Source organism: Carcharhinus amblyrhynchos, chromosome 29 (genome assembly GCF_965287045.1).
Source record: "Carcharhinus amblyrhynchos chromosome 29, sCarAmb.v2.hapA, whole genome shotgun sequence".
In the NCBI taxonomy this organism is placed as follows: domain Eukaryota; kingdom Metazoa; phylum Chordata; class Chondrichthyes; order Carcharhiniformes; family Carcharhinidae; genus Carcharhinus; species Carcharhinus amblyrhynchos.
This window is the reverse complement of record NC_137352.1, coordinates 33,712,759-33,739,141: the sequence shown is the minus strand read 5'-3', so window position 1 is coordinate 33,739,141 and position 26,383 is coordinate 33,712,759. Positions and strand designations below refer to the sequence as shown.

At 46.7% G+C, this 26,383-nt stretch overlaps 1 protein-coding gene across 1 annotated transcript in view; it reads left to right on the top strand.

The window, feature by feature from the left end:
- Positions 1-8,774: 8,774 nt before the first annotated feature.
- The window catches only part of arhgap32b (Rho GTPase activating protein 32b), a 529,550-nt gene continuing 511,941 nt past the window's right edge, over positions 8,775-26,383 (top strand). Inside the window, exon 1 of the mRNA XM_080214854.1 lies at positions 8,775-8,828. The gene's annotated coding sequence lies outside the window, so the exon portion shown is untranslated. The remainder of the gene's footprint in view (positions 8,829-26,383) is intronic.

The window sequence follows — 26,383 nt, the reverse complement described above, 5'->3', positions numbered from 1 at the left end:
TGGTTAGCGCTGTTGCCTCACAGTGCCGGGGACCCAGGTTCGACTCTGGCCTCGGGTCACTGTCTGTGTGGAGTATGTACGTTCTCCCTGTATCCACGTGGGTTTTCACTGGGTACTCCAGTTTCCTCCCACAGTCCAAAGACGAGCGGGCTAGGTGGATTGGCCATGCTAAATTGCCTGTTAGTGTTAGGGTGACTAGCTAGGGCAAATGCCTGGGGTTATGGGGATAGGGCCTGGGTGGCATTGTGGTCAGTGCAGACTCAATGGCTGAAATGCTCAATGGCTTCTGCACTGGGGGATTCTATGATAAAGATAGAGTTGGGATAGAAAGAAATGAGTTCAGAGGGCCAGAAAATCAGTTTTTGGCAATTAGGAATTGTCTCAAAAGTACGATAACACTAAGAAACAAATGAGTCAGTCTGGAAGGATTCATTCCTTTTCCTTCATTTTATGAGAGGACATTGAGCAAAAGAAGTGAAATAAATCCAGAAAATTCAATAGAAAATACTGGGAATACTCAGCGGGTCAAAGAACAAAGAACAACACAGCACGGGAAACAGGCCCTTCGGCCCAACGAGCCCGCGCCGCCGTCCCACTGTCTCAGTGACCTATTCATGATTTTAGTCTACGCCTAATGTGCGAGGATCAGGGAGGTCCAATTTAGGGACAATTTAGTACCCAATCAATCAGCCTAAAAGCACATCTTTGGGGATGTGGGAGGAAACCGGAGCACCCGGAGGAAACCCACGCAACCACGGGGAGAACGTGCAAACTCCCACAGACACAGGCCCAAATCCATGTGTCCGCACAGTAACAGAGATAGTCTCTGAGCTGTCATGTTGCCCTCGAGATGGTCCAGTTTAAGCACACTAACGACATGAAGCAATAGGCAACTCCCGAAGCAACATCCAAGAGCAGCCCACTACAACCTGCCGCATGCATGCCCCTTGCTGGACTTAAATGCCTGTGGAGACAAAAAAATTCATTATTAAACAGGCAAAGACTAACATCCCTGAGGCAAAACGTATTCCCAAGCCTGCAATGTTTAGTAAGGCCTACTATATCCCCCTATATGTAGCCCGCTCATGTGGCTGTCTAAGTGACTCTTAAACAACCCTAACGTGCCTGCTTCCACCACCTTACTCGGCAGTGCATTCCACACCCCCACTACCCTTTGCGTGAAAAACTGCCCTCTAATATTTGTCTTATACCTAGCCCCCCTCACCCTAAGCCCGTGACCCCTCGTTCTATCCATTTCTAATAGCGGAAAAAGCTTACCACCATTTACTCTATCTATCCCCTTCATAATCTTATAAACCTCTATTAGATCCCCCCTCAGCCGACGTCTCTCAAGGGAAAACAGCCCAAGTTCATTCAATCTTTCCTCGTAAGACAGCCCTTCCATACCAGGCAGCATCCTGGTAAATCTCCTCTGCACTCTCTCCAGGATCTCTACATCCTTCCGGTAGTACGGCGACCAGAACTGGACGCAGTACTCCAAGTGAGGCCTAACCAACGTTCTATACAACTGCAACATCAGACTCCTACTCTTATATTCTATACCTCTTCCTATGAAGGCTAACATACCATACGCTTTCCTCATCACATTCTGCACCTGCGCCGACACCTTCAGGGACTTGTGCACTTGCACCCCCAGGTCTCTCTGCGTATCTATACTCCGGATAGTTCTACCTTTTATCGTATAACTCCCCTCCACATTATTCCGGCCAAAGTGCATCACCTCGCATTTCTCCGGATTAAATTCCATTTGCCATCTATCTGCCCAATCTACCAGCCTGTCTATGTCCTGTTGCATTGCCAGGCACTGCTCCTCAGTACCCGCCAATCCAACCATCTTAGTGTCATCAGCAAATTTGCTGATCACACCACCTACCCCCTCTTCCAAGTCATTAATATATACCACAAATAGAAGAGGTCCTAGTACCGAGCCCTGCGGCACACCACTGGTGACAGACCTCCAATTGGAAAAGGAGCCTTCCACTACTACTCGCTGTCTCCTTCTCCCAGGGTCAGGCAGCATCTGTGGAGAGAGAAAGAGAGTTAATATATTTTTCTTTTCTGTAAGTTAAATGAGGTTTGGTTTTGGCTGTTATTCCACATGGTCACGGGCTGGAATGTAAAAGCCGCAGTATGTGATGCCACAACACTAGGAGGAGCTCTTCCCACACAGTCAGTGACATGATAGTGTAAGGACCGATCGATCAAACACTTACAACTGTGTGATCAATCGCAGCAAATTGAAACTTCGTCTTCAGATCAAAGAATGTTAAAGCACTAAAGCTAATGTCAATGCAAGTTTGGAGTCAATCTGACTCAGGAATACCCAAAACAGTGACGATTTCCATTTATACAGCACCTTTAATGCAATAACATCGATGTAATATGGCAACTATCTTCAATATAGTTAAGGATGAGGTGGAACATTTTGATAGGAAGCATTAGGAGGCCACGTGGTGCCTGGAAGATAAAGGGTAATAATAGCGTGGGCGGCACGGTAGCACAGTGGTTAGCACTGCTGCTTCACAGCTCCAGGGACCTGGGTTCGATTCCCAGCTTGGGTCACTGTCTGTGTGGAGTTTGCACATTCTCCTCGTGTCTGCGTGGGTTTCCTCCAGGTGCTCCGGTTTCCTCCCACAGTCCAAAGATGTGTGGGTTAGGTTGATTGGCCATGCTAAGGAATTGCCCCTTAGTGTACTAGGATGCATACGTTAGTGGGTATAATATGTAGGGATATTGGGGTAGGGCCTGGGTAGGATTGTGATTGGTGCAGACTTGATGGGCCGAAGGGCCTCTTTCTGCACTGTAGGGTTCTATGATTCTATGAATCTGTCCTGTGTGGTAACATGAGATTCAGCCACCTATTATACACTGTGTCTGTCTGGTAATTCCAGTGACACTGATGCTGTGGGGATCACTGGCTGGGCTAACATTTATTGCTGCAGTGACTTGAGACCACAATAAAGATAGTCAAATGTGTTGCTCAAAAGAATGATCTTCTTTATATAAATAAATAACAATTCACTAACAGTAATGACTATGAAAGCATCAGTACAACAGGTCTCGCTCACAGGTTACCCTCTCACAGACTGACATGCCCACCAAAACCCACACATACTCAGAACCCTCATTAGATGCCTGCAAACCAGTTGCGTAGGAGGATCACTCTGAACACAAAATGACACACTCCACATTTGTCCATCCCGAATTGCCAATAAACTAAGTGAGTAGCTTGCTAAGCCATTTCAGAGGGTATTTAAGTGCAAACCTCAAGGCTGTGACCCTGTTGTATCCAAGTCGAGGCAATGGGGGATATTGCCTTGTTTGTTTTAAAAATTCCCAGCAATTGTTTTTAATCAGTTACTGTGATGAAGTGTCTAATTGTAGATACATTGCTGGAATATTTTAACACCAAAGACAATTGCCAAACCTTCTTTCTCGATCTGGGGATAAATCCATTCCACAGTAGATGGTATATTTTGAATCCAATCGAAAATATCTGGAATTAAGAATCTACTGATGACCATGAAACCACTGTTGATTGTCAGAAAAACCCATCTGGTTCACTAATGTCCTTTAGGGAAGGAAATCTGCTGTTCTTAATTGGGTCTGGCCTACATATGACTCCAGAGCCACAGCAATGTGATTGACTCTCAACTGCCCTCCAAGGGCAAGTAGGGTTGGGCAATAAATGTTGGTCAGCCAGCTACACGGGTGTCCCAAGAATAGGGGGCTGTACATAGAATTCTCTCTCTACATTCTCTACGCCATGTGATCTTACATCACTGATGATGTATAGTATATATTTACATATTTAACTCTTTAATTTACATGGAGCAGTGAGCACTGGGGTGGTGGGTGAAGTGGATTTGGTGTGAGTTAGGGTGTGGGCAGCAGCATTTTGGTTGAGCTGGGGTTTAGTGGAGGATGGAAAGTGAAAGGCCAAGTGAGTCTGGCGGTAGTAGAAGCATGGTTGTGAGTTTCAGCAGGTTATGAACTGAGGCATGGGCAGAATTGGATAAAATTACAAAGCCTTTGTGATGGAGAGGCCGCACCGCCATTTTAACACTACCAGTCCCCCCCTCCACCCATGACCCTTATCTATTGTTTTATGGCAATCCACATTGAGGGAAACTAATTTAGGGACAATTTATTACTGCCAATCAGCCTAATAGCACATCTTTGGGGTGTGGGAGGAAACCGGAGCACCTGGAGAAAACCCACGCAAGCACGGGGAGAATGCGCAAACTCCCACAGACACCTGCCCAAATCCATGTATCTGCACAGCAATCAGCGATAGTCACTGAGCTGTCGTCTTGCCCAGCATCTGGTCCAGTTTAAGCACACACTAACGACATGAAGCACTAGGCCAATCTCGAACAATCAAGAGCAGCCCAAGTATGACCCATCGCGTGTATGCCCCTCGTTGGACAACAAGGCGGACTGACTTATAACCTGTGAATGAAAAGAGAAAAAACATTATTATCATACCATATCCATTTACCTTACCAGGGACGCCCCAATGCTAATGAACCTTATTTAAAACAATCCCCTATATCCACCCATCTCCAACTCACTCATGTGCCTGACTAAATTACTCTTAAACAACTCCAGCGTACTTGCCTCCATCACCTTACTTGGCAGAGCATTCCATACCCCACTACCCTCTGTGTGAAAAACCTCCCTCTAATATCTGTGTTATACCTCTCCCCCCTCACCTTAAGCCCATGGCCCCTCATACTGTGTGTCTCTATCATAGGAAATAGCTTACCTCTGTTTACTCTATCTATACCCTTCATAATCTTATATACCTCTATTTACATCCCCCTTCAGTCGCCGTCTTTCAAGGAAAAACAGCCCCAATTTGTTCAATCTTTCCTCATAACCCAGTCCTTCCGTGCCAGGCAACATCCTGGTAAACCTCCTCTGCACTCTCTCCAGAGTCTCCATGTCCTTCCGGTAGTAAGGCGACCAGAACTGGACGCAGTACTCCAAATGCGGCCTAACCAACGTTCTATACAATTGCAACATTAGACTCCAGCTCTTATATTCTATACCCCTTCTTATAAAGGCTAACATACCATAGGCTTTCTTCACAACCATTGAGCTCCCTTGAGATTATTTTGCCATTCAATGGCATCATGGTTGATCTGCAATCTACCTTCAGATACTAACCGTTACCCCATTTTCCACCATATCTTTAGTCAACAAAATTCTCTCAAACTCCTATTTAAAATTAATCTTGGATTGATTATTCTTTGTGGATGGTTCAAACTTCAGCCATTCACTCTGTATGAGTGTTTTCGATCTTCACTTCTCAATGGTCTGCCTTTAACTTTTTGATTATGATGCTCTCATCCCCCACTGAAACACTGTCCATCCTGGAAGAGGAATTTTCCAGGGTTCCCTCTGGGGAGTCTTGTACTCAGCTGAACTCAACCAATATAGAAATCACAAAAGATAGCGTGCAGTTAAAGAATGAAAGGAAGTTTACTGCTAATGCATGCATCAGGAGGAAAGATAGTTGATGAGTGCCAACTACCCTCTCTGATGTAACAGTACATGTGTCAGATAGATATACTTTTTCTGAAAATTTAGATCTCCTGCCCAGCTTGTCACTCAAACTGGAGAGTCCAATTACAATATTACGCATTATTACCTTAGCCAATAATGTGCCACCTGTCAGTAAGATCAGGTGCTCATTAGTCCACTGCATTTCCTCCCTCGTTACTAAGAAACCTAACTATGTAAATTTGGTACATTGAAGGATCTTCTCTGACACCTGCCAATTTTAATTGGTAAAGGGAGTTAGTTCTGTTGCCTGAATCCAGCCCCCTTTGTCAGCATGAGAAACTGTACCAACCTCACTAACCAGGAGTGAACACACCCCTGTTCATTCCAGACTCTCCAGATTAACTTGCAGCTGACCAACTCAAGCTGATAAGAATAACTTCTCTCTATACTCCATTGTCCCAATACTGTCTGATACTGTCTGCTATCATGCTAAGCAGTTAGATCGTCATTTGGCCAAGATTCACAAAGCACACATTAAGTTTACAGGTTAGCTTCATAATACTTAGCTAACTTGTAGTTAAACAGACAATACCTTTGCATGTATTGCATTAGGCACATGGTGAATCCTTATTTTATATATAAAGCACCTTGTAATCTTCACTTTAATCTAGTCTACTTATTATAGTAAATTTAAAACAAGGGGCTTTTAAACTGTCCTTCTTCACATGCTATCACTGCCCCTTAATATTTGGAAATGTTCTAGATTCCAGCCATTACAAGGATTTAAGATAACTTGCGACTGAAAAACTAATAGATTAAGATAAAAGTAATTTAGAGTGAATATAGTATTGAAAAAATACAAAGTACCTGGAGTTATAAAGGTACTGTTTTGCATAGAAACACATATAACCACTGTTAGATAACTTAAGCATGTATTTTTGAACATTCTGTACACCCTAGGCCAACTGCACACTGTCCCAGGAGATAGTGGGATATAGCTGAGTAAGAAGAACCATATTCCTTGAAAATAGGTCTATGATTCTATGATTTTATGATACAAAAATAACACAGCTGCTAAGTGAAGTAGAAAAAGGCTCTATTATCAGAGTGGGTCTCAGATAGTTTGAGCAATCTCAGACAGCCAAATGAACAAAATAATACAATTTTCCTGATAAAGAATTGATCAGTAGGCAGTGAGAAATTTTTGAACTCTATGGACTTATGTATTTGAGATTGCTTGGAGACAATCAGAAATAATTCCCAGACTCTACCGACCTATGTATTTTCATGCTGCCAGAGTAGAATGTTATTGGCCAGGGTAAATGATTCATTCTAAAATGATTGGCTTATCTGGTTATGATGAACAGAGTTGGTGGGCAGGTGATTTCTGAAAAGTGTATAATTGTAATACAATACAGTATAATTGAGTAACTTGGGCTGCTCCAAATTGTTTTCCCACACATATGGACCAGGGCTGGATGACACTAAAGTACGTATTCAACCAGAATTACTGTCTCCATGAGTTCCTTGTATTTGCTGAGCTGTAATTAATAAAGAGAAATCTCTCATGTAAGAGCCAACAGAATACATAGGTCTTTGAAAATCTCTTACCCTAGGAAACTCTGGCTTGTGAAATCTCTCTTCATAATTTTAACCCTTGGAGTCCAGGTATTATTCCAGTAATTCTACATAGCTCTCCCTCTGAAGTAGATTTGAGATATCCAGAACTGCTCACATTGCTCCAGGTTACTGTGAGCAGAGTGAGGGCGGGAGAGTCACTCACACCATCAGTGCCTCCGTTGTTTTGGGCTCCCTGTATTGTAAAATAGCAAGGCTGCAATGGGCCTGCCCCTCCTTCGCCAATGGCCTGGAGAGGAACAGAGCTGCATGTTACTGAATTCTGCGCATCCCTCAGCGATGTGCCCTATGCTTCTGCCCAGGTAGTCTGTACACAATGAGATACAAAGGCGTAAAGTAAAAGCATTGTTTAATCCAGACTATGCTGGATCCATGCTAACAATACGATGGGTTTTACTACAGGGATGTTGAAACCATAAAGCCAGGTGTGAACTGGTCTTGCGCCTAAAGCCATCTTCCCAGCTGTTTACTAGGGTGAAGCCAAGTTAAATATTAAATGATATGCCCAGCACATATGTCAGCGAGATCTCAGGCTGGATCTCTGGAGATCTCCACTAGGGTCTAACTGGATCCCCGGAGAAACCCATGGGGTCAGACTGGATCCCTGGAGATCCCCATGGAGGGGAGATGCCGGTGTTGGACTGGGGTAAACATGGTAAGAATTCTCACAACACCAGGTTAAAAAGTCCAACAGGTTACCAAATAAACCAGTTCGACTTTAACCTGGTGTGGTGAGACTTCTTACTGTGATCCCCATGGGGTCAGTCTGGATCCCTAGAGATCCCAATGGGGTTCAGACTTAATCCCTAGGGATCCCAGTAAAGATCAGACTGGATCCTGAGGGATGCCCATGGGGTCAGATTGGATCCTGGGGGTTCCCTGTGGAGGTCAGACTGGTTCCAGGGAATTCCCATGGGGATCAGTCTGGATCCCTGGATATCCCAATAAGGATCAGACTGGATCCTAAGGGATCCTCATGGGATGACAGTGGATCCCAATGGGGGTCTGACTGGTCCTGGGGAATTCCCATGGGGGTCAGGCTGGATCGCTGGAGATCCCCATGGGATGACACTGAATCCCTGGAGATCCCCACGGGGGTCAGACTGGATCCCGAGGGATCCCTATGGGATGAGACTGGATCCCTGGAGATCCCCACGGGGGTCAGACTGGATCCTGAGGGATCCCTATGGGATGAGACTGGATCCCTGGAGATCCCCACGGGGGTCAGACTGGATCCTGAGGGATCCCTATGGGATGAGACTGGATCCCTGTGATCCCTGGGGAGGGGGGCCACGCCAGGCGGGAGTAGCCCCTCTGGACTGTGGCCCAGACTGAACGTGGCCACCCTCAGAGTAATATCAATAGTTTAAATATAAATATTTCACAGAGCTCGGTCCTGTCAGAGAGCGGGATATTCACTAAATTCCCCAACGGACATTCCCCGTTCCCTTTGTCAGAGCCTGGCGCTCCGGGCGGGGCCAGGGCCGTGCGTAATGACGTAGGGGAGGAGCGTGGTGACGCCGGGGCGGGGCGGGGCGTGGTGTGCGTGGTGACGCCGGGGCGGTTGGCGGTTTGCGGTTTCCTCAGTGAGAGAGTGCGGGAGATGGAGCGGCGGCAGAGCGGCAGCGAGAGCGGCTGAGGCAGCTGAGAGAGAGCAGGTAGGAGCCGCCAGAGCGCCGGCTCTGACAGGAATATGGAGCCCGGGAGAGGGAGGGAGTGATCGACGAGTGAGAATGAGAGGGAGCCGGCAGACAGCTCCGATGTGACTCAGGGAGGTCTCCCGGGGATAGACAGCGGGGAGGATAAAGAGTCTGGGAATGAGGCGTGGGGGACCGGGGACGGGGGAATCTGGGGGGGGACGTGGGGGGATCTGGGGGTGGGGGTGGGGGGGGACGTGGGGGTGGGGGGGGACGTGGGGGGACGTGGGGGTGGGGGGGGACGTGGGGGTGGGGGGGGACGTGGGGGGATCTGGGGGTGGGGGTGGGGGGGGACGTGGGGGGATCTGGGGGTGGGGGTGGGGGGGACGTGGGGGGATCTGGGGGTGGGGGTGGGGGGGACGTGGGGGGATCTGGGGGTGGGGGGGGACGTGGGGGGATCTGGGGGTGGGGGTGGGGGGGGACGTGGGGGGATCTGGGGGTGGGGGTGGGGGGGGACGTGGGGGGATCTGGGGGTGGGGGGGGACGTGGGGGGGGGTGGGGGTGGGGGTGGGGGGGGACGTGGGGGGATCTGGGGGTGGGGGTGGGGGGGGACGTGGGGGGGATCTGGGGGTGGGGGGGGACGTGGGGGGATCTGGGGGTGGGGGGGGACGTGGGGGGATCTGGGGGTGGGGGGGGACGTGGGGGGATCTGGGGACGGGGGGGATCTGGGGGTGGGGGGATTTGATGGGGAGATTGGACTGTCTAGGAATGAGGGGGTTGGAGGGTGGGGGTGTTTGGAGGGTCCGGGGGTCGGGGGTTGGAGGGTCCGGGGGTCGGGGGGTGTGTTGGAGGGTTGGGGTGGGGTTTGGAGCAGGGTCCAGGTTTGTGGGGGGTGGTTTGGAGGGTCTGGGTTTGGGGGGGGTGGTTTGGAGGGTCTGAGTTTTGGGGGGGTGGTTTGGAGGGTCCGGGTGGTTGGGGGGGGGTGGTGTTTGGAGGGTCCGGGTGGTGGGGGGGGGGGCGGGTGTTTGGAGGGTCCGGGTGGTGGGGGGGGTGGTGTTTGGAGGGTCCGGGTGGTGGGGGGGGTGGTGTTTGGAGGGTCCGGGTGGTGGCGGGGGGGGTGGTGTTTGGAGGGTCCGGGTGGTGGGGGGGGGGTGGTGTTTGGAGGGTCTGGGTGGTGGGGGGGGGGTGGTGTTTGGAGGGTCTGGGTGGTGGTGGGGGGGTGGTGTTTGGAGGGTCTGGGTGGTGGGGGGGGGGTGGTGTTTGGAGGGTCTGGGTGGTGGGGGGGGTGGTGTTTGGAGGGTCTGGGTGGTGGGGGGGGGGTGGTGTTTGGAGGGTCTGGGTGGTTGGGGGGGGGTGGTGTTTGGAGGGTCTGGGTGGTGGGGGGGGGTGGTGTTTGGAGGGTCTGGGTGGTGGGGGGGGGGGTGGTGTTTGGAGGGTCTGGGTGGTGGGGGGGGTGGTGTTTGGAGGGTCTGGGTGGTGGGGGGGGGGTGGTGTTTGGAGGGTCTGGGTGGTGGGGGGGGGGGTGGTGTTTGGAGGGTCTGGGTGGTGGGGGGGGGGTGGTGTTTGGAGGGTCTGGGTGGTGGGGGGGGGGTGGTGTTTGGAGGGTCCGGGTGGTGGGGGGGGGGGCGTTTGGAGGGTCCGGGTGGTGGGGGGGGGGGGGCGGGTGTTTGGAGGGTCTGGGTGGTGGGGGGGGGTGGTTTGGAGGGTCTGGGTGGTGGGGGGGGGTGGTTTGGAGGGTCTGGGTGGTGGGGGGGGTGGTTTGGAGGGTCTGGGTGGTGGGGGGGGGTGGTTTGGAGGGTCCGGGTGGTGGGGGGGTTGGTTTGGAGGGTCCAGGTTCGGGGGGGTGGTTTGGGGGGGTCCGGGTGTGGGGGGGTTGGAGGAGGGTCCAGGGTTTGGGGGGGGGCGCGTGGGTGGAGGGTCCCAGGCGTGTGGGGGGTTGGAGGGTCCGGGGGTGTGGGGATTGGAAGGTCTGGAGGTTGGAGGTCTCGCTGACTGCAGTGTGAGTAGGAACACATTTGGCTTCAGTGGAGAGATATTGAGAATCAGCCTGGAATGAGCTGACTGCTGCCTATATGGTTCAGTGCTGAGGTATTTTGAAGCCATGCAAAGTCAGATGTGCTGCAGTGTGTGAGTGTATTTAGGATGAGAATATATTGTCAGCAGAGCGTGTTGTGGAAATGGCAGCTGCATGGGATATTCTTTGGGTGGTGTGATAGTTGTACAGCATGAGGATTGATTCTTTGTACATGAATGTTGTGCGTGTGTTGCATTGTCAATGTATTGATCTTCTGTATCTAACTTACATTAGTGACTGTAATACCTAACACTCGGACACCTTTGGGCAATCAAATAGAGCTTGATAGCAACACAGTGTATAAGAAAAGGATTCAGATCAGTGATAGGTAACCTAAGCTGGTGGCTGGGCACATGAGATTTTCGCTTGGCCTTTATCTGTGCATAATTTCAGTCATACTGGTAGGGAAAAAAACGACGTGGATGGAAATCAGTGGAATGTGCCAATCCTGCGTGTGGGCATTGGCCAACAAAATGACTAGTGAGGCTGCGCTGGGAAACCAGATGAGCTACATGTGGCCCCTGTGCTACTTTTTGCCCAGTAAGAAGTCTCACAAAACCAATTTATTTGATAGTAAACTCACAAGCTTTCGGGGTGTGCCTCTTCGTCAGGTGAATGAAGTGTTCTGGCCTCAGACAGAGCATATCACAGCATAGACAGTTTACAGATTACTGATTAGAATATATAATCAGTAATCTAGATCCGTCATCTAGAAAAGAACGGTTTGATCAAGCAGATGCAGCACGGATTCGTGAAGGGGAATTCGTGTTTAACGAATTTATTGGATTTCTATGAGGATGTGACTAGTGCGGTAGACAGAGGGGAACCGGTGGATGTGGTGTTTTTAGATTTCCAGAAGGTGTTTGATCAGGTGCCTCACAAAAGTTTGCTGCAAAAGGTTAGGGTGCACAGAGTTGGGGGTAAGGTGTTAGCGTGGATAGAGGATTGGTTGTCTGATAGGAAGCAGAGAGTTGGAATCAATGGGTGCTATTCTGGATGGCGGTTGGTGACTGGCGGAGTGCTGCAGGGCTGGGCCTCAACTGTTTACCATTTACATAGGCGATCTGGAGAAGGGGGCTGAGTGTAGGGTAACAAAATTTACTGATGACACGAAGATGAGTGGAAAAGCAAATTGTGTGGAAGGTGCGGAAAGTCTGCAGAGAGATCTGGATAGGCTGAGTGAGTGGGTGAGGATGTGGCAGATGGAGTATTACATTAGCAAATGTGAGGTTATCTACTTTGGTAGAAATAATAGTAGAAGGGATTATTATTTAAAAGGCGAACAGCTGCAGCATGCTATCGTGCAGAGGGACCTGGGGGTCCTTGTACACAAATTGCAAAAACCCAGTCTGCAGGTGCAGCAGGTGATCAAGAAGGCAAATGGAATGTTGGCCTTTATAGCGAGGGGGATAGAATATAAAAGCAGGGAGGTCTTGCAACTGTACAGGGCACTGGTGAGGCCGCAGCTGGAGTACTGTGTGCAGTTTTGGTTGCTGCATTTGCGAAAGGATATATTGGCCTTGGAGGGAGTGCAGAGAAGGTTCACTAGGCTGATACCGGAGATGAGGGGGTTAGCCTATGAAGAGAGATTGAATAGACTGGGTCTGTACTCGTTGGAGTTTAGAAGGCTGAGGGGGGATCTTATAGAGACATATAAGATAATGAAGGGGCTAGATAGGGTAGAGGTAGAGAGATTTTTCCCGCTTCGAAAGGATAGCAGAACTAGAGGGCACAGCCTCAAAATGAGGTGGGGGGGAGCAGTTCACTCAAAGGGTGGTGAGTCTCTGGAATTCTCTGCCCATTGAAGTAGTGGAGGCTACCTCGCTGAATATATTTAAGTCACGGGTGGATAGGTTTCTCATAGACAAGGGAATTAAGGGTTATGGGGAGAAAGTGGGAAAGTGGAACTGATCCACTTCAAATCAGCCATGATCTTATTGAATGGCGGGGCAGGCTCGAAGGGCTAGATGGCCTACTCCTGCTCCTACTTCTTATGTTCTTATGGCATGGCTGGGGCATTATGTAAGTACTTTGACACTTGCTCAGGCAGTATATTCCAGATCACAAACACTTAAGATGGGAAAATATTGCAAAGCATTACGCAGGTTTGGAAGCAGACAAGCAGTAAAAGCTGCAGAAGGAGATATTAGGACAGTTCACCAAAAGCTTGTTCATGGAGTTGGAGAGGAAATTCCAGAGGTTGGATCTCAGGCAATTGAAAGCCTGATGACGAATGGTGGAGTGAACAAATTTGGAGTTAAACAGGAAGCTCAGCTGTGGGAACATATTCGAGGATTGACAACTTGAGGAGTTTGCAAAGAGAAGGAGGGGTGAAGCTATGGAGGAATTTGGAAATTAGGATGAGAATTTCCATATCGACTCACTGCTGAACTGAAGCCAATGTAAATTAGGCTTGGGTCAGTAGAGTTTTAGATGAGTTCAGGTTTACAGGGGGTGGAGGCCAGCAGGAAAGGATTAGAATAAGAACTAGGAGCAGGAGCGGGCCATCTGGCGCCTTGCGCCTGCTCTGCCATTCAATAAGATCATGGCTGATCTTTTTGTGGACTGAGCTTCACTTACCTGTCTGCTCACCATAACCCTCAATTCTTTTACTGTTAAAAAATTTATTTATCTTTGCCTTAAAAACATTCAATGAGGTAGCTTCAACCGCTTCACTGAGCAGGAAGTTCCAAGGATTCGCAACCCTTCGTGTGAAGAAGTTCCACCTCAACTCAGTCCTAAACCTGCTTCCCCTCATTTTGAGGTTATGCCCACTAGTTCTAGTTTCAAAGAACAACACAGCACGGGAAACAGGCCCTTCGGCCCAATGAGCCCGCGCCGCCATTTTAACATTGTGAGTTCCCTCTTCCACCCATGACCTTTGTCTACGCTTATGGCACTCCACATTGGAAATCAGATTGAGGGGAGACTAATTTAGGGACAATTTGTTACACCAATCAGCCTAAGAGCACGTCTTTGTGGTGTGGGAGGAAACCGGAGCACCTGGAGAAAACCCACGCAAACTCCCACAGATACTGGCCCAAATCCATGTATCTGCACAGCAAACAGTGATAGTCACCGAGCTGTCGTGTTGCCCATCAGCTGGTCCAGTTTAAGCGTACACTAACGACGTGAAGCACTAGGCTACTCTCGAAACATCCAAGAGCAGCCCTTGCATGACCCACCACGTGTATGCCCCTTGTTGGACAGCAAGGTGGACCGAAGCACCTGTGGATTAAAAGAGAAAAACGTCAATAACGTGCACATCTTATGCAAACATTCAAGGGAATCCCCAGAAGCTCAAAAGCAAAACAAGTGAGCCAGAAAATATGTTGGAAGGTCCATAGGAGTCATTTGATTCCCCGGAACGTCCCAAGGCTCTTGACCCTTATTTAAAACAGTCTCCTATATCCCTCCATCTCTATTCCGCTCATGTGCCTATCTGATTATCCCTTAAACAACTCCAGCATGCTGCCTCCACCACCTTACGTGGCAGTGCATTCCATACCCCCACAACCCTCTGTGTGAAAAACCTCCCTCTAACATCCGAATTATACCTACCTTCCTTCCTTCCTTCCCCCCCCCGCCCCAGCCCATGGCCCCTCGTAATATTTGTTTCCAATCTAGGAAAAAGTTTACCACTGTTTACTCTATCTATATCCTTCATAATCTTATACACCTCTATTAGATCTTTCCTCATTCTCCATCTTTCTAAGGAAAACAGCCCCAATTTGCCCAATCTTTCCTCATAACCCAGTCCTTCCATACTTGGCAGCATCCTGGTAAACCTCCTCTGCGCTCTCTCCAGGGTCTCCACGTCCTTCCGGTAGTAAGGCGACCAGAACTGGATGCAGTACTCCAAAAGCTGTCTAACCAACGTTCTATAAAACTGCAACATTAGACGCCAGCTCTTGTACTCTATACCCCTTCCTATAAAGGCTAGCACACCATAAGCTTTCTTCGCAACCTTCTCCACCTGTACTGCCACCTTCAAAGACTTGTGCACTTGCACCCCCAGGTCCCTCTACATTTCTATACTCTTAATAGGTCTACCCTCTATCATATAACTCCCTACTACATTATTTCTTCCAAAATGCATCACCTTGCATTTACCAGGATTAAATTCCATCTGCCATTTATCTGCCCAATATACCAGCCTATCTGTATCCTGCTGCGTCGCCTGACACTGCTGCTCATTGTCCACAGTCCAGCCATCTTCGTGTCATCTGCAAACTTGCTGAACACACCACGTACTCCCTCTTCCAAGTCATTTATGTATATTACAAATAGAAGAGGTCCCAGTACCGAGCCCTGCGGCACACCACTAGTGACAGACCTCCAGCTCAAAAAAGACGCCTCCACTACTACTCTCTGTCTCCTATTACCAAGCCAGTTATCGATCCATCTAGATACCTGTCTTTGTATTCCATGAGCCTTAACCTTTTCAACCAATCTACCATGAGGGAGTTTGTCAAACGCCTTACTGAAATCCATATAGACGACATCAATGGCTCGTCCTTCATTGACCGTTTTTGTTACCTCCTCAAAAAATTCTACCAGATTCATAAGGCACGATGTCCCCTTAACAAAGCCATGCTGCGTATCCCTAATCAGATTGCAACACTCTAAATGCGTATACATCCTAACTCTAAGAATCCTCTCCAACAACTTCTCTACCACTGATGTCAAACTCACCAGCGTATAATTACCAGGGTTATCCCTACTACCCTTTAAACAACGGTACCACGTTCACTATCCTCCAGTCCTCTGGGACCTCACCTGTGTCCAAAGAAGAGACAAAGATTTGCGTCAGAGGCCCAGCAATTTCATCTCTCGCCTCCCTAAGCAGCCTGGGATAAATGCCATCAGGCCCAGGAGATTTATCAGTTTTAATACTACCTACAAACCCTAACACTTCATCCCTCATTATTTCACCCCCAGTCTACTCAGTCTGTCCTCATAAGCTAACCTTCTCAACTCTGCAATCAACCTAGTGAATCCCTTTTGTACCCCCTCCAGTGCCAGTACATCTTTTCTCAAGTAAGAAGACCAAAACTGTACACAGTACTCCAGATGTGGCCTCACCAACACCTTACACAGCTGCAACACAATCTTGCTGTTTTTAAACTCCATCCTTCTAGCAATGAAGGACAAAATTCCATTTGCTTCTTAATTACCTGCTGCACTTACAAACCAACTCCTTGAAATTCCTGCACAAAGACACCCAGGCCTCTCTGCACAGCAGCATGCTGTAATTTTTTACCATTTAAATAATAGTCCATTTTGCTGTTACTCCTACCAAAATGGATGACCTTGCGTTTACCAACATTGTACTCTATCTGCCAGCCCCTCCCCCACTCATTTAGATTATTTATCTCCCTTTGCAGACTTTCAGCATCCTCTGCACACTTTGCTCTTCCACCCATCTTAGTGTCATCTTCGAATTTTGACACACTACACTTGATCCCCAACTCCAAATCATCTATGTAAATCATAAACAATTGCGGTCCCAACACTGATTCCTGAGGCACATCACTAGTCACTGATCACCAACCAGAAAAACACCTATTTACTACCACTCTTTGCTTTCTGTTAGTTAGCAATCCTTTAATCCATGCTAATACATTACCCATAACACCGTGCAACTTTATCTTATGTCTTTGGTGCAGCATCTTGTCAAATCCCTCTGGAAATCCAGATACACCTTATCCACAGGTTCTCCATTGTCCACTGCACATGTAATGCTCTCAAAGAATTCCACTAAATTTGTCAAACATGACCTGTCCTTCATGAACCCATGCTGCATCTTACCAATGGGACAATTTATATCCAGATGTGTCTCTGTTTCTTCCTTGATGATAGGTTGAAGCATTTTTCCTACTACAGAAGTTAAGCTAACCAGCCTATAGTCATTTGCCTTTTGTCTACCTCCTTTTTTAAACAGTGGTGTCAAATTTGCTGCTGTCCAATCTGTGGAAACTACCCCAAAGTCCAGCGAAGTCCAGAATAGTTGAGTCTAGAAGGAACAGTGGATTAGGTGAGGGTTTCAGCAGCAGATGAGCTGAGGCAGGTGTGAAACTGGGTGATGTTGTGGGTGTGGAAATAGGATATGGAGTCAAGTTCAGCTTGGGGTTAAATAAGAAGATAAACTATGAGCATCTAATTAGTTTTAGTTATGGTGCATAGGCAGATTACGTTCTAAGTATCGTACAGCAAGTACTGAGTTAAGGAGCAGTGTATTTGTTGTTTAGGGATGGTGAACAGCAATAAGAGGAGGGCTGTGTGTTGTGGAATGTTGGAATACAGGTTTACTATGACGAGAGTTCAGACCGAGTTATGTGAAAATCTAGGAGTGTCATTAAAGATCTTGTGGCTATCTACAGAGGGACAGACTTGGAGCAGACCTTTGACTGAGGACTGGGGAGAGTACAGGATATAAAATTGATTCAGAAGATTATAAATTAAAAAGCAGCCTTGCAATTTATAATGTGCCCTTCCAGACCAAAGGACATTCCATATCGCATTACAGCCAATGAATTAGTGTAGTTCAGAAATTGCAGTTGTAATGTAGGAAACATGGCAGCCAATGTGAGCACAGTGAACTCCCATCATTAGCAAGAGATAATGATCTGCTTTTGTGGTGTTGAGCAAGGAATAAATATTGGCCAACACTCTAGGGATAACTCCCCTGCTCTTTTTCAACATTTTTAAAGTTTATTTATTAGTATCACACTGCAATAAAGTTACTGTGAAAATTCTCTAGTCGCCTGACTCCGGCGCGTGCCCATCTTTATATTAACCTGAGGGCAGATGGGACTTTGGTTTATTACCTCCCCTTGAAATCCAGCACCTCCATACCCTCAGTGTCAATCCTGGAGTGGAGCTTGAACCCGTAACTTCTGACTCAAAGGCAGGATTGTTACTATGAGTCATAATTGACGGTGGTCATGTTGTGGGGTCTGGGGAATGGGCTAAGATTGCTGGCCCTTCATGATAGTTCAGTTTCCCACTCGTTCAGCAAATCTTGCTGGGACTATTGATAACTGTAAAGGTTGCGTAGTTCCCTGGGAGGGGAAGCTGGACAATGAGGTTGATCCTGGGCAATATCCAGTCTCTGCTGTGGGACACTGGTTCAGGGTTGGGTGTTGGTCACACCCTGCCAAGCAGACTAAAGGCTGGGAATTAACTGGTGTTGCAATTCACATTTGTTTTTCTGCATCAGGAAAGGTTTGGAAGATTGGCAGTGTGCAGGAGCAGGGGATATGCTCAGATTTATTTATTTATATGTCCAATTCAATCCAATCAAGTCCAATTCAGACTCTCAGCAAGTGAGACATTCCCGATCCAAGCTGATGAGACAGGGCTCTCACCTCCTGTCTTGGGCTTGATCTACGTGATCCTAGCTGATTGGAGTAGGCATTGCACCTCCTCCAAGGCTTGATCTCATTTGCATCTTAGCCAAAAGGCGAGATGCCGCTTTTAAAAATTGCTTCAATTGAAGCCTCAGTGTAACCTTATGACTTCAACCAAGTACAGCATGTTGATACTGCACTTGATCTTAGCTGAAAGGCCAGAGAAGCGATTTACTCTAGGTGATGTAGACACCATCACTGATATATAGACTGTATAGGCAACTGGTTTGACATGTTTAATGTTGTGTGGGGGTGGGGAAGGTGGGGGTGGGGAGAGTGGGTTGAGTTGGATTGTGTTGCATTGATTTGAGTGGGAGGGGAGAACTGCCTATCTTTTCAATAAATTACAACACTTAAAATTATACATTGTGGGTGTCCACCATAGTAACAAGTAGTCTCAGTGAAGCTTGGTTTAAGGCCCCACAACTACTGCCCCTAAGTGATGAGCAGTTTTTTTTGATGTGTTTCGAGGAAAACATGTTTTGTTTTGAACTAACTGACAGACAATGCAGAGGCTGCCCCTTGACCTGGAAGCTACACAGATGAAAGGTGTATTGTTTGCAGGCTGGGAATTCTGCCGATTCATTCTGACCAGCTGGCATTATTGCTTGAGAGGGAAGCTACGTTTTTAGTATCAAATAATCAGTTTGTTTTTGTGAATTTATATGGGATACACAATTCTTCAATGGCACTTTAGGAGATTTTCACTGTAACTTCATTGCAGGGTTAATGTAAGCCCACTTGTGACACTAATAGATAAACATTAAACTTTGTGTCTCAGTACAGCAGACGTTTAGCCTTTGAGCATGAGGATTTTGTCTTGATGACACAGTCTGAGCCCACTTCCCTGCATCCCCCCAAATATTGAATTTCCTCTCCTCAGTTTCATGCTTCTTCACTCACTCCCTGCCTACTTGGGGAAATCTCCTGCCCTCACTTTGTTTCATTGCAATCTTGTCCTCTTTCCTCCTCCTCTTCAACACCTCTACCTCTCATTCTAGTGCATTCATTTCTTTCTCCTCCTTCCCCCAAGCTTGGTTGAAAAAATGAAGAGATGTATGTTGTCATTGCTTCCCCAAGTACTTTGCAGCTTATGTTTAAAACATCATAATTGTTGTAATATAGACCATTGTGAAAGTCGTGGTAGTGGGTTGCCTTATTGAACCACTGCAATGTGGTGTAGGTATACTCATAATGATATTGAGGAGGAAGTTCCAGGAGTTTTGGCACAGCAACATTGGAGGAACCCAAAGCCAGAATGAGTTGGAGGATAGCTTGCAGGTGGTGGTGCTAGAATTGTCCATGCAAAGTTAGTCTTTCTGCTGGTAATCCATATTGAAGGATCCTGATAATATGTGATTTATGGTCCTGACATGAAGCTCAATCTGAGAGACCCAGAAAAGAGCAAATATAACTGTTGTATCTCACTTAGAATCCATACAGCACAGAAGGAGGCCATTCGGCCCATCAAGGGTCTGTACCAACCATAATCTCACCCAGGTCCTCCTCCCATAACCCTTTTGCAGGTAGTAAATTGTTTATAGAGTTTTGTTAAACATTTTAAAATATTTATATTTTTGTGCCAGTTGCCTTGCAACATTTATGTTAGTGTTGGAAGGTAGATTCTCAGGATGCTGGAAGGATGTTCCGAGGGGGTGGGGGGGCAGTGTGTGTCCAGAGCTAAGGGCCATGGTCTAATATGGGATAAACCTTTTGGGACTGAGGCGAGCAGGAACTTCATCACCCAAAGAATTATAAGCTTATGGAATTCTGTACCAAAGAAGGCAGTTGAGGCCAAAACATTGTATGTTTTCAAGGCTGTTGTACATTGTGTGTTTTCAGAGTTAGATATAGCTCTTGGAGTGAATGGGATCATGGGATATGAGGTGAAGGCTATTGAGTTGGATGGTCAGCCATGATCATAATGAATGTTGGAGCAGGCTCGAAGGGCGGCATAGCCTCCTCCTCCTCTTTTCGATGTTTCTATGCTGCCATGCTGTTTTGACAGTGAGAAATGCAAATTAGTTTGGTGATGTAATTTTGGAATAAGTAACTGTATCTGCACAGTTTGCTCCAGTATCAAGTCAATAATTTGCGGTGCATATATAGTGCTTGGGGGAAAAGGTATAGACCAGTGTTGCTCATGGTGTGAGGCCACATTCCAGTGGTTGCTGGACCAACATTCACAATATCTTGTAGGAATTAGTAAATTTGATACATTAACATTTAAAAAAAAGTCCGGAGGTCTGGTCAAACAATCTTAACTGATTGCACTCTGTATAGAGGCGGTGATTGACCAATTTCTTGTGAAACTAATTTTGTGTCGATTGGAGAAGGTTTTTGTGGCACATATCCTGTGTAATAATTGCCTTTCTTGCCACCGGAGCTAACTCTTTCAAGAATGTAACTCTCAGTAGGCAGTGTTTTTGAATCATGCTGCTTTATCGTGAAGCATAAAGTACAGGAAGATCCTGTTTGATACATAACAGAGCTGTACTTCTGTCACAACATTGCTTGTTTTGTGTATTACAGCAGGGTTTTAGAGTGAGGGGAATTACAGCTCCGAGAATCGGAAGCTGACTGCAATATTTAACCCTGGGGAGTGATTGCAGGTTTGATATGACCCTCCTGGGCTGATATAATAGAACATCTGTTCTTGAGCCTCATTATTAGTACCCATCATAAACAAAGTGCTGAAAATGTGCAGAAGGTCACAGCATCTGTAAGGAGACGTAGTATGACATTTGTGCTGTGTACTTCAGAATGGATACATGCCCAAAATAAGCTTGTCTTTACAGATGTTGCTGCTCTGTGAATGTTCAGCATTTGCATTGTTTCTAATGGTTAGCTGATTTCTAATAGTGGGAATTGTAGATTTGTATTCAGTAATTGCTGAGCCTTCAGCTTCAGATCAGACAGTGAAGATAATGAGTTTCAGTAATTCAGTTTCGGTGGTGACCCTGCATATTTGTAACAGGCATGGTTGGATGATGTTCATTTTTGCAAACATGCTGTAACGTTCAGGTTAGTTTAAGCCATATTTTCTCAATTGTAATGCTTGAGAGAAATGCAGGATATCGAGGCAGCAGCTGATGGAATGAATTGATCCATAGCAAAATCTGCCTCCAGAGTAGTAGAAACTGAAAGCATGCCTGCTGTGCCATGTATGAACAGAAGTATTCAGGAATAGATTGTAAAGCGTCTACATGTCTACTTGCTGTCTGAGAGCACTGGGTGGTGAGAAGGTGGTGATGTATTGAGTGGTTTGTCCTTGTGCTAACAGTCACCAAGTGGTAAAGATGCTAGTCTTTGGCCGAGTGTCAATGCTTATATCCCAGTGCAGAAGGCTGTGTGCTGGAATGTATCTTAAAACAACCTTTGGGAGCTCTTGCTGTTGAGTGCGCGGTTTTGTATTGGAATAGAAGTACAATTGAAGGTGATGTGAGCGTCTTCCTCCATTGAACACTTGGTGTTCTGCATTTTAATTTCCAATCCCTTTATACCCTTTTGTAACAATTTTTTTACAAAATTACTGCATTGCACAAAGTTATGCGATTCAGAAATGTAATTCCTCATTTTTGCAGTTAACCAATTTCAGCCAGGGCAGTCGGGTTGGCCACCTGACAGATTATAGGGTGAGCATTGGCTGATGAATGAGTGTTAATTTAGCTGCCATCCTTCACTGATTCAATAGGCAACTAGCATTCATTGTCTAGGCTTACACTTGAAGAATGGCCAGTTGGCTGAAGTACTGCTTGGCAGCTGGTATCTGTTGAAGTAGGCCTCACCGATAGCCAGCACCTTCAGGAGAGGAGAGAAAATAACAACTAAAAATGTAAAGGTGCCTCAAGGGTGAAATGATGATGATTTCATCAAACTGGAAAATCCTGTTATAGTGTTCTGTGCTTTGTTTTTGAAGGAACCTGAGCAGCACAGTGGTTAGCACTGCTGCCTCATGATACCAGGGAACCAGGTTTGATTCCCAGCTTGGGTCATTGTCTATGTGGAGTTTGCATGTTCTCCGTATCTGTGTGGGTTTCCTCCGGGTGCTCTGATTTCCTCCCACAATCCAAAGATGTGCAGTTTGGGTGCATTGACCATGTTAAATTCTCCCTCAGTGTACCCGAACAGTCACTGCAGTGCGACGACTAGGAGTTTTCACATAACTTCATTGCAGTGTTAATGTAAACCTACTTGTCATAGAAGTTTACAGCATGGAAAAAGGCCCTTTGGCCCAACTTGTCCATGTTGCCCAGTTTTTAACTAAATAAACATTTCCTTTATGGATCACTTCAAACTTTGGTGAATTTATTATTGGTAAAATAATGCAGATTAAGAATTCTGTTGAAATGTGTTTTTGGAATTTGGGGTCATTTCAGTATAAAGTAAGGAATGTGCAGGGTCTGTTTTCAATTTGGCTGGGCAAATGCTGGGAACTGTATTGCTAGGTTAGGAGTGACATGTCAAACTGGCCATTTAATATGGAATTGAAATTTATTTTAGTTTCAGGAGGGCGATTAGAAACAAGTTGCCATGAATATGAGATTTTGATCTAAACTTGGGAAGATTCTAGATGTGTTACGTGAAGCTTGAATTCCAATTGGGTTTAAGGGCTTTTTATGTCAGTTAGAACACAGAAAACTACAGCAAAAACAGGCACTTCGGCCCACAAGTTGCGCTGATCATATCCCTACCTACTAGGCCTGTCTATAACCCTCAATCCTATTAAACCCCATGTACTCATCCAGAAGTCTCTTAAAAGACCCCAACGAGTTTGCCTCCACCACCACCGATGGCAGCCGATTCCACTCACCCACCACCCTCTGAGTGAAAAACTTACCCCTGACATTTCCTCTGTACCTACTCCCCAGCACCTTAAACCTGTGCCCTCTCGTAGTGACCATTTCAGCCCTGGGAAATAGCCTCTGAGAATCCACCTCAACATCTCAACATCTTATAAACCTCAATCAGGTAACCTCTCATCCTTCGTCTCTCCAGGGAGAAGAGACCTAGCTCCCTCAACCTATCCTCATAAGGCATGCCACCCAATCCAGGCAACATCCTTGTAAATCCCCTCTGTACCCTTTCCATAGCTTTCACATCTTTCTTGTAATGAGGTGACCAGAACTGTGCACAGTACTCCAAGTGGGGTCTGACAAGGGTCTTATAAAGCTGCAGCATTATCTCCCAAGTCCTAAACTCAATCCCTCGATTAATGAAGGCTAGCACACCATATGCCTTCTTGATCACATCCTCCACCTGCGAGGCCGATTTAAGTGTCCTATGGACCCGGACTCCAAGGTCCTTCTGATCCTCTACACTGCGAAGAGTCCTACCCTTGATATTATACCCCTTTATCCCATTGGACCTGCCAAAACGAACCACAACACCTTTATCCGGGTTGAAGTCCATCTGCCACTTCTCCGCCCAGTCTTGCATCCTATCTATGTCTCGCTGCAACTTCTGACATCCCCCCAGACTCTCCACAACACCACCAACCTTGGTGTCGTTGGCAAACTTACCAACCTATCCTTGCACTTCCTCATCCAGGTCATTTATGAAAATTACAAACAGCAGTGGTCCCAGAACAGATCCCTGGGGCACTCCACTGGTGACTGACGTCCATGCAGAAAAAGACCCATCTACAAACCACTCTCTGCCTTCTGCGGGCAAGCCAGTTCTGGATCCACAAGGCAACAGCCCCTTGGATCCCATGCCTTCTCACTTTCTCAAGAAGTCTTGCATGGGGGACCTTATCAAACGCCTTACTGAAGTCCATATAAACCACATCCACCGCTCTTCCTTCGTCAATGTGTTTCGTCACATTTTCAAACAACTCAATCAGGCTCGTAAGGCACGACCTGCCCTTGACAAAGCCGTGCTGACTACTTTTGATCATACTAAACTTATCTAATTGTTCATAAGTCCTGTCCCTCAGGATCCTCTCCATCAACTTACCAACCACTGAGATTCGACTCACTGGTCGATAATTTCCTGGGCTGTCCCTGTTCCCTTTCTTGAATATAGGAACCAGTTGTGGGGTAACTGGTAGCCCTCTCACTTTTGAATCACAGGGTCCTGGGTTCAACCCACTCAAGGCCTGAGCACAAAAATCAAAGCTGATTCTCCAGTACAGTACTGAGGGAGTGTTGCTTGCTTCGTTGAAGGTGCAGTTTTTTAAATGAGATGTTAAACTAAGGTTCCATCTGCTTACTCAGGTTGTAGAATTCCTGTGGCATGATTTTGAAGAAGAATAAGGAAGTTAGACCTGGTGTCCTTGTCAATATTTATCTCTAAATCAACATCAGACAAAAAAAAACAGATTATCTGTCGTAATCACATTGCTGTTTGTGCAGTTTTGCTGTGTGCAGATTGGCTGGTAGTCAGGATGTGGAGATGCGTTGGACTGGGGTAAACACAGTAAGAAGTCTCACAACACCAGGTTAAAGTCCACCAGGTTTATTTGGTAGCAAAAACCACTAGCTTTCGAAGTGCTGCTCCTTCGTCAGATAAGTGGGAGTTCTGTTCACAAACAGGGCATGTAAAGACAACCGTGGGGAGTGATTGCAGGTTTGATATGATAAAAGATGTATGTTTATATGCCCTGTTTGTGAACAGAACTCCCACTTGCTGAACAAAGGAGCAGCGCTCCCAAAGCTAGTGGCTTTTGCTACCAAATAAACCTGTTGAACTTTAACCTGGTGTTGTAAAACTTAGAATCATAGAGGTTTACAGCATGAAAACAGGCCCTTTGGCCCAACTTGTCCATGAACAATTAGATAAGTTTAGTATGATCAAAAGTAGTCAGTCACGGCTTTGTCAAGGGCAGGTCGTGCCTTACGAGCCTGATTGAGTTGTTTGAAAATGTGACTAAACACATTGACGAAGGAAGAGCGGTGGATGTGGTTTATGTGGACTTCAGTAAGGTGTTTGATAAGGCTAATCTCAGTTGCCCGCATTTGGCCCATACCCCTCTATACCCATTGTACCCATGTAACTGTCTAAATTCTTTGTAGAGTCATAGAAGTTTAAAGCATGAAAACAGGCAGCAGTGCTAACCATTGTGCTGCCCTCGAAGACAACACCATTGTAGTTGCTGCTTCACTACACCAGCCCCAAAGCAAAGCCATCCCTCCCAGATCAATGCAGGCCGAGTGCTTCAAAATCAGTCCCAAAGGACCACCAGCTCCCGCAGTGAACAGTGACGTTCCGGCATCCCAACCCAGATGGGAGGGAAGTCGCACTGGAGGGAATTGCTGCACCTGCAACAAGGCTAAAACATCATTATGAAGCAGTCAGTGGATTATCACTGTTGGTTGTTGCTGTCAGGCAGGACATGAGTTCATGACGTTGCAGAGCAAGGTCACGGAGACCACAGCACTGGGCATGCCCACAGGCAAGCCAGTCCCAGAACTCACGAACACCTGGAACCAGCCAAACCTCACTGGGAGGATCAGGCACTCCCGGGAGCACATTTGGCTTGCCTTTCAACACCACTGCTCCTGGGATGCTGGGAAGGATGGCCACCAGGAAACCAAGATGCATGCTCATGCACACATCATCCTGGCTTTTCAGAGCTCATTGGTGATGCCCATGCTGCTGGTCCCTGTCGGTGTCATAGTACAAATGTGGGCAGGCCCAACCACAGTTCATGGAGGCATTATGTATTATGATGAATGCAATATCATCTTACTGTGCACATTGCTGCTATTGTATGTTATGGTGACTACACTTCAAAGCAAATGCATTGCTTATCAAAAGCTTTGAGATGTCCGGTGGTTGTGAAAAGCACCACATAAATACCAGTCTGCCTGTCTGTCTAAATACAAGACAGCAGCATTAATAGAGAGTTCGGAGTAGTGGGAAGTTGTTTAAAAGTCCCTGACGTAGGGCTTGGTGTCATGAACTGTGAAATAGCCATCAATTGGACCATGAAAGTATATTCCAGCTCTGCATTCTACCCTTCATCTGTATCCTGATTCTTTTTTGTCCACCCTACAGCAGTTTGTGAAGGTGGGAAGGTGAGTTTGTACTAGGCTTCCATTAATTTCACAATGCAGACATTGACAGTGACACAGTGGACTGCTGCC